The following is a 16909-nucleotide window of genomic DNA, read 5'->3' on the forward strand; positions in this document are numbered from 1 at the left end:
GACACTTACTACATGACAGGCAGTGAACTAAGCGATAGTGTCTACCAGATACTAAAAAACTGAGTTCTAATGCCGACTCTGCCACTTCTTTGGGCCACAGTTCCCTCGTTGGTAAAATGGGGATTACGACTGTGAGCCCCAATTAGGACAGTCCCTTTGAGCCCTGGGGACTGTCCAACCTGTTTAGCTTGGCACATAGTAAATGCTTAACAAAAACCATTTTAAAAAAAAGACTTATATTGGGAGCTCCGTGTGGAACAGGGACTGTGACTGACATAATTATCTCATATCTACCCTTGTGTTTAATACAGTGCTTGGCACATAAGAAGTGCTTAAAAACCATTATAATCTTATTACCTCATTTCAATCTTTCCTTATTTGTCCACTGCCAATCTTGAGCACACCCACTCTTCTTAGACTGTAAGCCCCTGAGGGTCCAGGAAATGGGTTTGAATTTACTATGTGTCAAACATTGTTCTAAGTGTGTGTGTGGTTGGGGTGGGGGTGGCAGGTACAAGTTGGTTAGATCAGACACAATCTCTGTCCTGCATGGGGCTCACAGTCTAAGTAGGGGGGAGAACAGGTATTTAATCCCCATTTTACAGTTGGGAAACTGAGGCACAAAGAAGTAGATTGACTTGCCCAAGGTAACAGAGCAGGCAATTGGCAAACCCAGGTTTAGAACCCAGGTCCTCTGACTCCCAGGCCCATGCTCTTTCCACTTGGCCATGTTGCTCCTTTTTTTGTTTTGCTTTTGTTAAGCCCTTCCTGTGTGCCAGGCACTGTACAAAGCGCTGGGCTAGATACTAAGTGAATTAGTAATTTGTAATATGTCATTTAAAGATATGGATGTAAGTTCTGTAAGGGTGGGGCAAATAGCAAATTTCCACACCGCACAGTTCCACAACTTCTTCTCCCACTCCCTTGTCCCTCACACTTGTATTTGCTCCCTTTATCCTCCCCTCCCTCAACCCCAAAGCATTTATGGTCATATCCTTAATGAATTTATTTGTATCAGTGACCATCTACGCCTCTCCCTTCCCATCCTCTCAGCACTGTACTCGTCCGCTCAACTGTATATATTTTCATTACCCTATTTATTTTGTTAATGAAATGTACATCGCCTTGATTCTATTTAGTTGCCATTGTTTTTACGAGATGTTCTTCCCTTGACTCTATTTATTGCCATTGTTCTTGTCTGTCCGTCTCCCCCGATTAGACTGTAAGCCCGTCAAACGGCAGGGACTGTCTCTATCTGTTGCCGACTTGTTCATTCCAAGCGCTTAGTACAGTGCTCTGCACATAGTAAGCGCTCAATAAATACTATTGAATGAATGAATGAATAATTTTATTTGCAAGCATTTCCGCATTCCACTCGACCGCAACTCTTCCAGTGCGCACCCCAAATCCCACCCAATCCCCTTGATCATTGCCCGGAACTCCACCCTCCATTCAGAACCAGTTCTTAGGAGTGGTCCTTATAAGGTAATGTAATCGACACATCGTTACCCAAACTTAACTGATTGATCTACCACAGGAAGGAGATTAAATGGAGACAGGATGTCTACCACAATATTGGAAGGAGATAGAATGGAGACAGGATGGTCAATTGCCTAGTACAATATGGGAAGGAGACAGAACAGAGACAGGCTGGTAAATCGTCCAGTACATTGGCACATAGTAAGTGCTTAACAAATACCATCATTACTATTATTATCAAAACCAACTCTATTGTATTTTACCCACCCGTAAGCATTTACTACAGTGCTCTGCACACAGTAAGCACTCGGTAAATACCGCTGACTGATAGATTAACTGACTGCCCACAGCAGACCGTAAGCTCCTTAAAACAGGAATTGTGTCTACTTAACTGTATTGTCCTCTCCCATGCGCTCATTACAGTGTTCTGCACACTGCACAATGTAAGCTTCCTGAGAGCATGGACTGTCTGCTAACCCTACTGCACTCTCCCAAGTACTCAGCGTGGTATTCTGCACCCATTTACCACCAACTGACTGATTAGATACTGGCATACCAGAAAAAGATGCAGGAGGTTTTGAGATATTTAGTATTGTTTCTGACTTTTTGAATCTCCTAACTCCAATGCCAATAAACTTATTTTTCTACTTTTCATTATGATGAGAAGGGGGGTAAGTATAGGGGAGGGGGCAGTCCCTGAAAGTGAAGGTGAGGACAAATATCTGCAATTCATTCATTTACATTAACCTCTATCTCCTCCTCTGGACCTTAAGCTCATTGTGGGCAGGGAACATTTCTACCAACTCTGTTGTATTGGGCTCTCCTATGAGTTTAGTAGCATTCTCTGCACAGGGAAAGCATTCAATAAATACGATTGATTGGGGAAAGGAAGTTCCTGAAGGGTTTTTTGTTGTTGCTGGTTTGTTTTTTTATGGTATTTGTTAACTGCTTACTATGTATTGGGTATTGTACTAAGCACTGGGGGAGATACAAGATATAATCAAGTTGGACACTTTCCCCATCCCACATGGGGCTCCATGGTCCTAGTTCCCATTTTACATAGGAGGTAATTGAGGAGCAGAGAAATGAAATAGCTTAGCCAAGGACACACAGCAATCAAGCGACAGAGCCTGTATTAGAACCCAGGTCCCTCAGACTCCCGGGCCCGTGCTCTATTCACTAGGCTGCGCCTAGGATTCCCGATTTTACATCCGGTGGGCCTCTGGCCGGGGGTACCAAGAAGGACTGGAAGGACAGAGGACCCAAAGCTGTGGGCTCAGGGAGCCCATGCCCACCCTACCCTGGGGCCAGCCCCACAAAGCTCCCTGGACCCTAGCGCTCCCCGACTTATTATTTATTAAGCCCTTACTATGGGCCCAACACTGTGCTAAACACTGGGGTAGGTACACTATCTTCAGGTCGGGCACAGTCCGATCAACTGATTACCCACCATGGGCAGAGCGCTTTACCAAGGCTACTACTCTGTATCCTGCATGCCCAAGGTGATATGTGGGCTGAACCTTCTGGGAAATCTGGAGCCAACAAGCCTGACAGGGGCATATTTTTCAAGTGGTCCCCGAGCCCGGCCTCTACACACAGACTCGCTTTTGGGATCCAGCGCAGGTGGAATTAAATAGGACAAGGTTTTGTGGCTGCCCTGGGAAGAGTGGGCCTTATGACTTCCTGGGTCATAGACAAAGCTTCTACCACCATCTGGTGGTCCAGGCTGGGGCTGGAGGAAAACATGTCCACAGGGACTCTTCCTCACAGACCCACACTACTTTTCCATTCACCTCCCTGCAAAAACACTGGCCTGTCAAGTCAGGGGAGCTGGGCTGTCATCCCCACTCCTACCCCTGCCCCTCTATGTGACCTCAAGCTAGTCACTTCACATCTCCGGGCCTTCATTTCCTCATATGTAAAATGGGGATTCAATGTCTATCTAATCAATCAATTTATCATATTTACTGATAGAGCACAATAGAACACAGTTAAAAGAATTCGCCACCCACAGTGAGTTTGTAATCTAAAGGGGGAGATGGGCATTAATGTAAATAAATAAATTATGGCTATGGACATAACTGCTGTGGGGCTGAGTGGGTGAGGGAAACAGAGGGAGCAAACTGGGGCGAGGGAGAATGGAGTGAGAGAAGAGGAATCGAGTACTTAGTCCGGGAGGCTTATTCGGAGATGTGCCTTCAATGAGTCTTTGAAGGTGGGGAGAGTAAGCACCTGCCGGATATGAAGAGGGAGAGCATTCCAGGCCAGAAGCGGGATGTGGGCAAGAGGTCGGCAGAGAGGTAGATGAGATTGAGATAGGGTGAGTGGGTTGGTGTTAGAGGAGTGGAGTGTGTGGTCTGAGTGAAGCATGGGCTGGAATGGGGAAAGACAGGAGGCATGGAGATCAACAAGGATGCTGATACAGCGATCGAGGAATAAATAATAATGTTGGTATTTGTTAAACGCTTACTATGTGCAGAGCACTGTTCTAAGCACTGGGGTATACAGGGTAATCAGGTTGTCCCACATGAGGCTCACAGTCTTCATCCCCATTTTACAGATGAGGTAACTGAGGCACAGAGAAGTTAAGTGACTTGCCCACAGTCATACAGCTGCCAAGTGGCAGAGCCGGGATTCGAACCCATGACCCCGGACTCCCAAGCCCGGGCTTCTTCCACTGAGCCACGCTGCTTCTCTAAAAGCATAAAGGCTAAGTGCTCACATTAATGTGGTATCAGTTTGGATGGAGAGGAAAGAGCATATTTTAATGATGGTATGAAGGCTGAAATGTCAGGATTTTGGGTCAGGCTGAATTTGCAGGTTGAATGAGAAATGATTTTTCTACAAAAACATTCAGTCCCTGTCTCCCCGCTCCTCAAAAACCTCCAATCTGTCAGAGGAAGGAGGCAGTCAGTCAGTGGTATTTATTGAGTACTTACTGTGCACAGGACTCTGTACTAAGCACTTGGGAGAGAACGGTACAACAATCGTCCCTGCCCAGAATGAGCAGGCCCTCCCACCCGATTGGTAGACCATGTTTGACTGGATCATCTGGTGTCTGTACCAGCATTTGGCACCTGGTTAGCACTGAATGTCAGCCAAATATCTGTAATTTATTTATATTAATAGCTGTCTCCCCCTCTAGATTATGAGCTCGTTGTGGGCAGGGAATGTGTCTCTTACACTGTTGTGTTGTATTCTCCCAAGCATTTAGTAGAGTGCTTTGCCTGCAGTAAACGCTCAATAAATACAACTGAATGAATAAACAGTTTTCATCAACCCCATCATTCACACCACCGCTGATGGTCCCTGGTGGGTCTGGCACGGGAAGACCACCGAAGAGCCATGAGGATGGTGAGGGGTCTCAGTCCCAGGGCCCATTTGCACAATAAAGCTCATTGCAGAGTGGCTCAGTGGGAAGAGCACAGGCTTGGGAGTCAGGCTTGGGACTCCCCGCTCTGCCACTTGTCAGCTGTGACTTTGAGCAAGTCACTTAACTTCTCTGTGCCTCAGTTACCTCATCTGTGAAATAGGGATTAAGACATGAGCCCCACGTGGGACAACCTGATCACCTTGTAACCCCCCAACGCTTAAAACAGTGCTTTGCACATAGTAAGTGCTTAACAAATACCATCATCATTATTAGTAGTATTATTATTATTAGGGTAGGGAATGTCTCTGCCGATTATTCCCATTAATGTCTGCCTCCCCCATCTAAACTGAAAATCTTTAAGGACAGGGAACATGTCTGCTAATTCTGTTGGATCAGACTCTCCCAAGAGCTTACTGCAGGGCTCCAAACATAGTCAGCACTCAATAAATACCAGCCATAGATCACTGAAGAGGGGAGAACCAGCTGCACCCCGGCCAACGGGTTGCACACTGAGTGTGAGGGCTGCCTGTAGTGATTGCTTGGGAGAGTACAACATTACAGAGTGGGTAGATGTGTTCCCTGCCCACAATGAGCTGACAGTTTAGATGAAAAGAAATCCAATGATCAATGTAAAATGGGGATTCAATAGCTGGTCTTCCTCCTACTTAGATTATGAGACCCATATGGGGCAGGAATTGTTTCTCACCTGATTAACTTGCTTCTAGCTCAGTGCTTAGAATGGTGCTCGACATATTCATTCATTCAATCGTATTTATTGAGTGCTTATTGTGTGCACAGCAGTGTAGTAAACACTTGGGAGAGTACAGTATAACACTAAACAGACACATTCTGCCCACAAAGAGTTTACAGTCTAGAGGGGGAGACAGACATTGGGCCCACTCTCAATCTCATCATCTCTTACCACTGCACTACCTCCACCCTCACCAACTCTGAAATCCCTCTCTCTGACCATAACCTTCTCACCTGCCTCCTCTCTCACACTCCTCCCCCCGTAAATCTGTACTTCTTCCCCACAGAGGCCTCCGCTCTCTCGACCCCATCCATCTCTCTCAATGCATCACACCCCACCTTGCCTCCCTGTCCTCTCTACTCATTCATGATGACCAGATTACTGCTCTCAACTCCACCCTCTCTTCTCAACTCAATTCGTTTGCTCCCCTTTCCCTTCGTTGCTCTCACAACCCACAGCCCTGGATCACTGCCACTGTCTGCCTCCTTCGTTCTTATGCTCGAGCTGTTGAACACTGCTGGCGAAACTCTAAACACCAAGCCAAACTTGTTCACTTTTAATTTATCCTTTCCTGCCTTAACTCTGCCCTCTCCTCTGCCAGGCAAAACTATTTTTCTTCCCTTATTGACACCAATGCTCATCCCCCCGCTAGCTGTTCCGGACATTTAACTCCCTCCTCAGGCCCCCTATTCCTCTCCCTCTTCCATCCCTCACCCACAATGATCTGGCCACCTACTTCATTAAGAAAATTAACACCATCAGGACTGAGCTCCCCAAAGTCACCCCTCTCCCTTCTCCACCCCCCCCAACCCTCTTCTCTACTTTCCCATCCTTCCCAGCAGTATCTTCAGAGGAGATCTCGCTCCTCGCAAGTGCCACCCCCCGCCACCTGTGCTTCTGACCCCATTCCCACTCATAAAAACTCTCACCCCTTCCCTCCTCCCCTCCTTAACTACCATCTTCATCCGGTCACTCTACAAAAGCTTCTTCCCATCTGCCTTCAAACATGTGCAAGTCTCCCCCATGCTAAAAAAACCCTCTCTTAACCCCACTGCCCTCTCCAGTTATCACCTTATCTCCCTCCTACCCTTCCTTTCCAAACACCTAGAGTGAGTCATCTACACTCAGTGCCTTGAATTCCTCAACTCCAACTCTCCTGGATCCCCTCCAATCTGGCTTCTGTCCCCTCCACTGAAAATGCCCTCTCAAGGATCACCAATGACCTCCTTCTTGCCAAATCCAAAGGCTCCTACTCTATTCTAATCCTCCTTGATTTCTCAGCTGCCTTTGACACTGTCGACCATCCCCTCCTCCTCAAGACATTAACCAACCTTGGCTTCATGGACTCCATCCTCTGCTGGTTCTCCTCATCTCTCTGGCCATTCATTCTCGGTCTCCTTCACAGGCTCCTCCTCCCCCTCCCATTCCTTAACTGTAGGGGTTCCTCAAGGGTCAGTTCTTGCTCTCCTGTTTTCTCTCTGTGTTCACTTGCTTGGTGAACTCATTTGCTCCCAAGACTTCAACTATCAGCTCTACACAGATGACACCCAAATCTACATCTCCTCCCGTTCTTTCTCCCTCCCTCCAGGCTCGTATCTCCTCCTGTCTTCAGGACATCTCCACCTGGATATTCGTCCGCCACCTAAAACTCAACATGTCCAAGACTGAGCTCCTTTTCTTCCCTCACCCTGACTTTTCCGTTACTGTGGATGGCACTACCATTCTTCCCATCTCACAAGCCCGCAACCTCGGTGTCATCCTTGACTCTGCCTCTCATTCACCCCACACATCCAATTCATCACCACAACCTTCCAGTCTCACCTTCACAACACTGTCAAGATTCGTCCCGTCCTCTCCACCCAAACTGCTACTTTGCTGGAACAATCTCTCATAATACCCCAACTGGACTACGGCATCAGCCTCCTTTCTGATCTCCCATCCTCCTATCTCTCCCCGCTCCAGTCTATACTTCAATCCACTGCCTGGATTATCTTTCTACAGAAACACTCTGGGCATGTCACTCCCCTCTTCAAAAATCTCCAATGGTTGCCTGTCAACCTTCACATGAAGCAAAAACTCCTCACTATTGACTTCAAAGCTCTCCATCACCTGGACCCCTCCTCTCTCACCTCCCTTCTCTCCTCTTACAGCCTAGCCCGTGCACTCCACTCCTCTGCCTCTAACTTCCTCACTGTGCCTCGTTCCCTCCTGTCCCGCTGTCGTCCCCTGGCCCATGTCCTACCTCTTACCTGGAATGCCATCTCTCCTCACATCTGCCAATCTCTCTTTCCCTCTTCAGAGCCCTACTGAGAGTTCATCTCCTCCAGGAGGCCTTCCCAGACTGAGCCCTTCCTTTCCCTCTGCCTCTCCTCCCCTCCCCATTGCCCCTACTCCCTCCCTCTGTTCTAACGCCTTCCCCTCCCTACAGCACTGGTAAATATTTGTACATATATAGATAAATGCCCATTATTAATAAAATAAATAGAGCAATAAATATGTACAAATATTACTGTACTCAATAAATAAAATTGATTGAATGAATGAATGAATGTTGGAGGATGTTTGGGTAATGAATAGGGCAAGAGAGTAGGCCAACAGTGGCCCAAGTCTGGGCTGAGAGATTTACATTACCTACAAACACCATCCACTCAGTTGGGATAATCTCTCTACAAAAGAATTCTCTTTTGCTTTTCTCCCCATCCCATTGGTACACAGTAAGACCCATTCTCCCCCTCTCCCCCCGGCTCCTCACTCCCCAGCCCTCAAGCCCATGCAATTTATCAATGTATCTAGCTCAATAAACTGGTGCAGCATTGATCCAGTGTGTCCTGGATTTTAGAGAGGGCCTTCTGGGGCTCATCCAGACAGCAGGAGGATGACAGCTCTTAGCAAGCAGCCACCAGCTCAGGGCTGGGCTTCCTGGGACTGCTTCAGCTCTGCCTATAGTCCTGCCATAGTCTTATGTTAAACTAATTTCCCAGGTGTCCTCGGTCCAGAACCTAGTAACTGGAGGAAGCAGATCCCATGTATTATCTTACTGAAAATACTGAAATATCTGGGCCAGCTGTGGCCTTCCTTAAACCAGCCAGATGCAGGTGTCAGAGCCTTTCCCTGGTTTTGAAATGCCACCTTCGAACTTTTGATCCAGGGCAACTCTCCCCCACATCTTTCTGCTCTACCAGTGTGTGTCCTATTGCACTGGCCAGTGAGATCCAAACCCCCATCTAGAGCATGTTTTCCTAGGGACATCTAATCTGTAAATTCAACTCTAGGCTTTGAGCTCACTGTGGGCAGGGAATGTGTCTGCCAACTCTGTTGTATTTTATTCTTCCAACACCTTAGTATAGCGATCTGCACACAGTAAGGATTCAATAAATATCACTGATTGATAGATGACATCACGAAGCAGTTGATATCCCTGCTTACCCAGACCTCAACCAGAGTTCAACGAAGTTATGTTGCAATGCAAGAGCGTTGGGCTAGACAGTCAGGAAGAGGTTCCCAAAATTAGAGGACTTGCCTGAAGCATTTCCATCACCAAATGTTCTGTGACAGTAGTTGGGGTCAGAAACAAGGTTTATTAATAATGTTGGTATTTGTTAAGTGCTTACTATGTGCAGAGCACTGTTCTAAGTGTTGGGGTAGCTACAGGGTGATCAGGTTGTCCCAAGTGGGGCTCACAGTTTTAATCCCCATTTTACAGATGAGGTAACTGAGGCCCAGAGAAATGAAGTGACTTGCCCACAGTCACACAGCTGACAAGTGGCAGAGCCGGGATTCGACCGCATGACCTCTGACTCCCAAGCCCGGGCTCTTTCCACTGAGTCATATGAATCAATCAATTACTTGTATTTACTGAGCATTTACTCTTTGCAGAGTACTGTTATTCATTCATTCAATCATATTTATTGAGCACTTACTGTGTGGGGAGAGTTCAGTATAACAATAAATGGGCACATTCCCTGCCCAAAACTTGATCCAAACACTTGGCAGAGTACAGAATAACAATAAATGGGCACATTCCCTGCCCAAAACTTGATCCAACACTTGGCAGAGTACAGAGTATGTAGACACGTTCCCTGCCCACAAAGAGTTTACAGTTTAGTGAGGACCCAATCTAGGTAGGGCCTAGTCAAGCGGGGAGATGAATCTTACAAATGAAGGCGAGTGGGTTTGAGGAGGGAGGGCATTCCAGGCCAGAGGCAGGACATGGGCGAAAGGCCAACAGCCAGGTAGATGAGCCTGAGACACAGTGAGAAGGTTAGCATTAGAGGAATGAAGTGTGTAGGATGGGTTGTAGTAGGAGAGTAGCGAGGTGAAGTAGGAGGTGGAAAAGGGATTGAGTGCTTTAAAGTCAGTGGTGAGAAATTTCAGTTTGGGGCTTGGCTTCTTGGCATTTGTTGCTGCCAAGCCTTCAGAAGGCTCTTGTCTTGGGTTGGCAGATTGCTGCTAGCTTGGTGGTTTTCGTCATGTATAGGTCTGAGCTATATGGAGAGGAACTGTTACACTGTACTCTCGCAAGTGCTTAGTAAAGTGCTCTGCACACAGTAGGTGCTCAATAAATACAATTAATTGAGAGGGATATGGCTGCCAGAGATGGGAAAAGAAGGTGAGGGGAGAGTGAGGGATAAAGAGCAAAGGAAAGATGAGCCCTTTCTGGCTTTAGTACAAAGTTGCACTAAGACTATTAAGGGATAATGAAGGAATATATATGTTTATGAGGTGGGTAAAGTCAAGGATCAGATCATGGAAAATGGCATGGCAGCATTAAGGTTGATGTAGAAAGGAACCCAGCTTCATTCCTCACCCAATTCTTTTTGCTGTCATATAATAATAATGGAGCTATTTACTAATCACTTAGTACATGACAAGCACTGTGCTAAGTGCTGCGATAGAGACAAGATAATGAAGTCAGACACAGGCCCTGTCCCTCATGTGTCTCAAATAGGAGGGAGAACATATGTTTTTGGTCTTCATTTTACAGATGAGAAAACTGATGCTCACAGAAGTTAAGGGACCTGCCCAGTGTCACACAGAAGACAAATGGTAAAGATGGGATTAGAATAGTAATAATAATAATAATAATTGTGTTATTTGTAAGCACTTACTATGCACCAGGCACTGTTGTAAGCCATGGGGTAGATACAAGATAAGCAGATTGGACATAGCCCTTGTCCCATTTAGGGCTCACACTCTTAATCCCCATTTTATAGATGAGGTAGCTGAGGCTCAGAGATGTAAAGGACTTGACCAAGGTGCAGACAAGTGCAGAGCCAGGATTAGAACCCAGGTCCTTCCAACTTCCAGACCCCTGCTCTATCCACTAAGCCATGTGGCTTCTCATATCCTTTATGTCAGGACTGTGCAGTTCTGCCAGATCCAATACCTTCTCCTGACCTCAATATGGGGTGGCTTAGTGGAAAGAGCATGGGCTTGGTAGTCAGAGGATGGGAGTTCTCATCCCAACTCTGCCACTTGTCTGCTGTATAATGGGCAAGCCACTTCACTTCTCTGTGCCTTAGTGACCTCATCTGTAAAATGGGGATTAAGACTGTGAGCCCCACGTGGGACAAACTGATTACCTTGTATCGACCCCAGTGCTTCGAATAGTGCTTGGCACGTAATAAGTGCTTAGCAAATACCATAATTATTAATTATTAGTAGTATTACTACCTGGGAGGGAATCCCCAGAATTGCCCTCAATAGCTCCTTTCCACCCCACCCAAACACAAACACCCAAACACAGCATTGTTTTATGGTGCTTATTTAAGGACCTACTATGTGGCAGACACTGTATTAAATGCTGGGGTAAATAAAAGCTAATCTAGTTGGACACAGTCCCTGTCCCACAGGGGGTTCTTAGTCTTAATCCCCATTTTATAGATGAGGTAACTGAGGTACAGAGAAGTTAAGTGACTTGCCCAAGATCACACAGCAGAAAAGAGCCAGGATTGGAACTCAGATCCTCTGAGTCTGAGGCCCCTGGTCTATCTACTAGGCCATGCTGCTTCCCACTAGGCCATGCTGCTTCCCATTAGGCCAAGCTGCTTCCCAGTAGGCCACGCTGCTTCCCAGCTTTGAGTGGGTTTATTAATGTGTTGTATGAATTGATGCAATCGAATGAATGAATGAACGCTGGGGGTCTCTCAAAGCTAGGGTGGGAGTGATGTAGGCAGTAGGGTCGTATATCTGGCAACAGGACTCTGGTCCCGCTCACCCACTGGTCATGTCATCAGGCTTCCCAAGAACCATCGGTCTGTCGGCCAGTGACCCTCACACACTTGAAACCATGTTTTTCAGCCTTGACCAGTCAGACTTATCAGATTGATGTCCAGGGGCCCTGTCCTGAGTTGAACACGCTTACTTCAACTTTAGTTTTTTTTGCAGGTAGGCAGAGCAATTGAAGACTCATAAACCACTGCAGGACACAGCAGCCTAGAGTAGCTCTTCAAAAGAGAAATAAACAACAAAGGGCAAAAACACAATATCTGATTGAGCAAATGGTAATGCAACAGACACAAGGGATCACCTCCTTAATGTAAGATCAGACACCTACCTGCATTATTGTTAGGGTCTGAAGCCAGATCCTACCTTGCATTCCATTACTTATTCATGTGAGGCAGCTGCATGTGCTCCAAAGTCAAACACCCTCGATAATGATAATAATTAGAGAAGCAGCGTGGCTCAGTGGAATAAGCATGGGCTTGGGAGTCAGAGGTCACGGGTTTGAATCTCAGCTATGCCACTTGTCAGCTGTGTGACTGTGGGCAAGTCACTTAACTTCTCTGTGCCTCAGTTCCCTCATCTGTAAAATGGGAATTAAGACTGTGAGCCTCACGTGGGACAACCTGATTACCCTGTTTCTACCCCAGTGCTTAGAACAGTGCACTGTACATAGTAAGCGCTTAACAAATACCAACCATTATTATTAATTGTGGTATTTATTAAGTGCTTACTGTGTGCTAGGCACTGCACTAAGTGCTGGGGATGGACAAATCAGGATGGACACACTCCAATGCCAGGGTTTTCTTTGAATGGGTCTCTCATTCTCCAATCAGTTCTCTGGCCCAGGAGCATCTCAGCCCCAGACACTGGGCAGGATGGAGGATGCTGCCCCAGCCACTGAGTGATCCCTTCTACACCCTGGAAAAGCCAGGTTTCTGGAGATTCCAGCCATGCGAGAAGAAGGAGAAATAGTGTTTATTAATCACTTACTGGGCACAGAGTACTGTACTAAGGGCTGGGAGACAATATGCTGGTGGGAATTAGACATGCTCTCTTTCACTTGGGGAGGGGGCTCATAATCTAAGAGTGTAACTAGGGAGAAGGGATTGGAGAAAGATATACCAGAAATGATGAAACAATGAAACACAGCACAAAAAAATCAACGAAATAAAATCAGTAGGTTGCTGTTACTAGAGGAGAAGAATTTCAGACTCCTTGTAGCCACAAGGCAGAGTTCATGGCACCACCATAGCTGCAGCTACTGTTCCAGCAATTAGTACTTTTCCTGGGGTTTTGTGGAGTTCTTGTGCTATGGGTAATTTTCCCATTTCCACCAGGGTGGACAAAGGCAGAATGGGATAGAGTGTCCTTGATGGCAGGGAAGACAGAGCTGGTGCTGGTTCCCAGAGAGGCAACAGGGCTGACTGTCTGGTGTGAGAGACCCCTGCCCACAATGAGCATACAGTGTAGAGGGGGAGACAAATATTAATATTGTTATATTGTATTCTCCCAAGTTCTTAGTACAATGCTCTGCACAAAATAAGCACTCAATAAATAAATTTGACTGGCTATAACAAACACATTCCCTGCCCATATGAGCTTGCAATCTAGAGGACAAAGGGAACAGGGGCCTTCAGTGGTGGGTGGGAAGGTGGCAGGTTTTTTTTTTCATGGTATTTGATAAATGCTTACTATGTGCCAGGCACTGTACTAAGCACTTGGGTAGATTAAAGCTAATCAGATTGGACACAGTCCATGTCCCAAAAGGGGCTCACAGTCCCTATTTTACAGATGAGGCAACTGAGGCACAAGGTCACACAGCAGACAAGTGGTGGAGCCAGATTTAGAACACAAGTCCTTCTGATCCAGGCCCCTGCTCTAATCACTATACCACACCTCTTCTCTAGTTACCGTTGGTGTTACCACCAATATTTTGTGCAGCCACTATGGAGGAATTCCAGAGGTAGGTTCCAGAATCTACCCAACCTCTGCTCCTCCAGTAGTAGTAGCATTTATTGAGCACCCACTTGGTGCATTGCACTATACAGAACAAGGAAATGATGCATTCCCTGCCCCAAGCATTTCACACTCTAACGGGGGAGACAAACATAAAATTAAGACAATTCAATTGGTCAAAATGAATTCTCGAGTACATCTATATACATGAGTGCTAAGGACAGTGTAAATTAACTCAAAAATACTCGAGTTGGCTGAAGGGATTCGACTTGGATTTTCACCCTCCAATCACCCCACTGACTGCTTCAGAGCACTTACATACATATCCCCAATTTGTTTTAATGTTTGTCTCCCCATTTAGACTGCAAGTCCTTTTTGGGTAGGGAACAAGTCTATCAAATATATGGTACTTTCCCAAGAGCTTGGCAGAGTGCTCTATACACAGTAAGTGCCCATTAAATACAATTGATTTGGTGCATCCACAACATCCACGGCGGGGCCTGAGCAGAGACTGAACTATCAATTGATTGCACTTAGTGACTGTTTACTGTGCGCAGAGTATGTGCTTGGGAGAGCACTATAAAAATACTTGTGGTATTTGTAAAGTGCTTTCCATGTGCCAAGCACTGGGATAGATATAAGATATTCAGGTTCCACATGGGGCTCTCTAAGCAGGAGGGAGAACAGGTACTGAATCCCCATTTTGCAAATGAGGGAACTGAGGCATAGAGAAGTGAAATGACTTACCCAAGGTCACCCAGCAGATACATGGCAGAACCAGGATTAGAATCCAGATCCTCTGACTCCCAGACCTGTGTTCTTTCCATTAGGCCACACGGCTTCTCTCTAGAGTTGGCAGACATGCCCCTTACCCTCACAGAGAAGTTTACAATCTAGTTGAGAAGTTTACAATCAAGCATTTCTTACATTTCCAGGGAGACTGAGTAGATGCATTTGCAGCAATCTGTACAGGGGAGAGAGGCAGCAATCTTGCACAGGGGAGTTGGGGAGCCGGTGAGGGGAACAGGGAAGGGATTTACGGCTTTTCAACCTATCATATCCTCCTAAAGTCCTGCCCTTCCATCAGGTCAGTCAGTTAATTGTATTTACTGAGCACTTACTGTATGCAAAGCCCTGAATTAAGCATTTGGGAAGCTACAATACAACAATATAACAGCCACATTCTCTGCCCACAAGCTTACAGTCTAGTAGGGGGCAATGGATGTTAATATAAATCACATTACTGCCATCTGTCAAATGCCCCTGTACCCTCTGGGTGGGGAATGGTGCCAGCCAGTGAGCATTCCCCCCAGCCCTCCCACTCCCACACCTAGAAGGCTGAGGGGGTTGAGAGTGGGCAGGGGCAGTCTTCAAGTCCTGGGTTGCCAGGAATTTATTTTAAAGGTTTTTGCCAGGAAATTCAATTTCCAGAGAGGCTAAAAGCTGACTTGTTTTCAGTCTGCAGTTGCTCCCTCTCTTTGTTTGTCCCCATTAATCATTACAAAAGAACAAACAATATCCAGGAGAGCTGGCCCAGTATAGGACATAGTTGACTTTGACTGAGCTCAGCTGCTCCTGTCCTAAATTGACAGAAGCCAACGCTGAAGAACCATCTTGTCAGCAGGGGCGAGGGGCTGGCCGACTGGTGGGAATGGGCAAGGGGCTGGCTGGTGGGCAGGGGCAAGGGACCACCAGCAGGCTGTGACTAGACCATGCCAGCAAGGCTTTCAGACAAAGAGAATCTCTGCCCTGCCAAAGGGACCCAATGAAACCTGGATTCACTGGGGAAGAATATCAGAAACTAATGTCCATATGCTTTGCCACCAAAACAAGCATACTCCCTCACACTTTCACAGGTCACAGGTATCATTCCATTAGGCCACACGGGGCTTGCAGTCTATCAACCTGTTTGGCAAGAAGGGTGGGTTCCTTACACTTGCCTCGAGCTCTGCCCAGATCTCTGGGACACTCTTGGGTTTGGGCATCCCCAGTGGCCACAGCCCCTTGCACCCATGCAACAGTGGTGGTGTACTGGGTCTTGATGAGAGGGCTCAGGTGTCCACCCTATCATCCGGGCCACAACCCAGTTAGATAACACAAACCCAGTAGCTCTCTGGAGCCATTGGCTGAGTGGCTTGATGAAGCAGGAACTGGGCACCCACGTCTGCCTTGGGAAAGGGGCCTGTTTTCCTTGACAAAGTGGTCCTGGATGAGCCTGGCACTAGGCTCAGAACCAGGAGTGTTTCCCTCTAGACTGTAAGCTCATTGTGGGCAGGGAATGTGTATGTTATACTGGACACTCCCAAGTGCTTAGTACAATGCTCTGCACCCAAGGAAGCACTCAATAAATGCTATTGATTGATTAAGATTGCATTACCCTGGGCCCAGCACGTCAAGTCAGGGGAGGCCTCCCCAGGCTCTGTCCCTGGGTCCTTCTAGTGGGGTCCTCTCGGCCAGTGCCGTTCTTCTTCAAATGCTTTCGAGTTGTTTCCGACCCATAGCGACTCCTTGGAAACACTCTCTTCAGAACATCTCATTTTCTGTCATAAAGTCATTCTGGTATGTGTATCCATAAAGTTTTCTTGGTAAAGATATGGAAATGGTTTACCATTGCTTTCCTCTACGCAGTAAAAACTTGAGTCTCTGCCGTTGTCTTTGATCAACATTTTCATCACTTGATCATCTGCCTTTGCCTCTTTCCCATGCCACTGCTGCCCAGCACAGGTGAATCAACTTTGTCTGATGCTTCAACTTAGACCTTTCCATTAAGGGTAACCCTATATGGCACAGATCGAAGCTTCATGAGTATACACAAACTCTCCTACCATGATAAAGTGTTGATTCATTTGTCCCATTAGGCTGACAATAATAATAATGATGATAATAATAATAATGATTATGATGGTAACATTTGTTAAGTGCATAATATTTGCCATGGTCTATTCTAAGTCCTGCGGGAGATACCGGATAATCAGGTCATACACAGTCCCTGTTCCCAGTCCCTGTTGCACTTGAGGCTCACAGACTATGTAGGAGGAAGATGGTATGTATCCTCATTATACAGATGAGGAAACTGAGGCCCAGAGAAGTTTAGTGATGTGCCCAATATCACACAGCAGGCAAGT

This window comes from Ornithorhynchus anatinus, chromosome 4, assembly GCF_004115215.2.
Source record: "Ornithorhynchus anatinus isolate Pmale09 chromosome 4, mOrnAna1.pri.v4, whole genome shotgun sequence".
NCBI lineage: Eukaryota > Metazoa > Chordata > Mammalia > Monotremata > Ornithorhynchidae > Ornithorhynchus > Ornithorhynchus anatinus.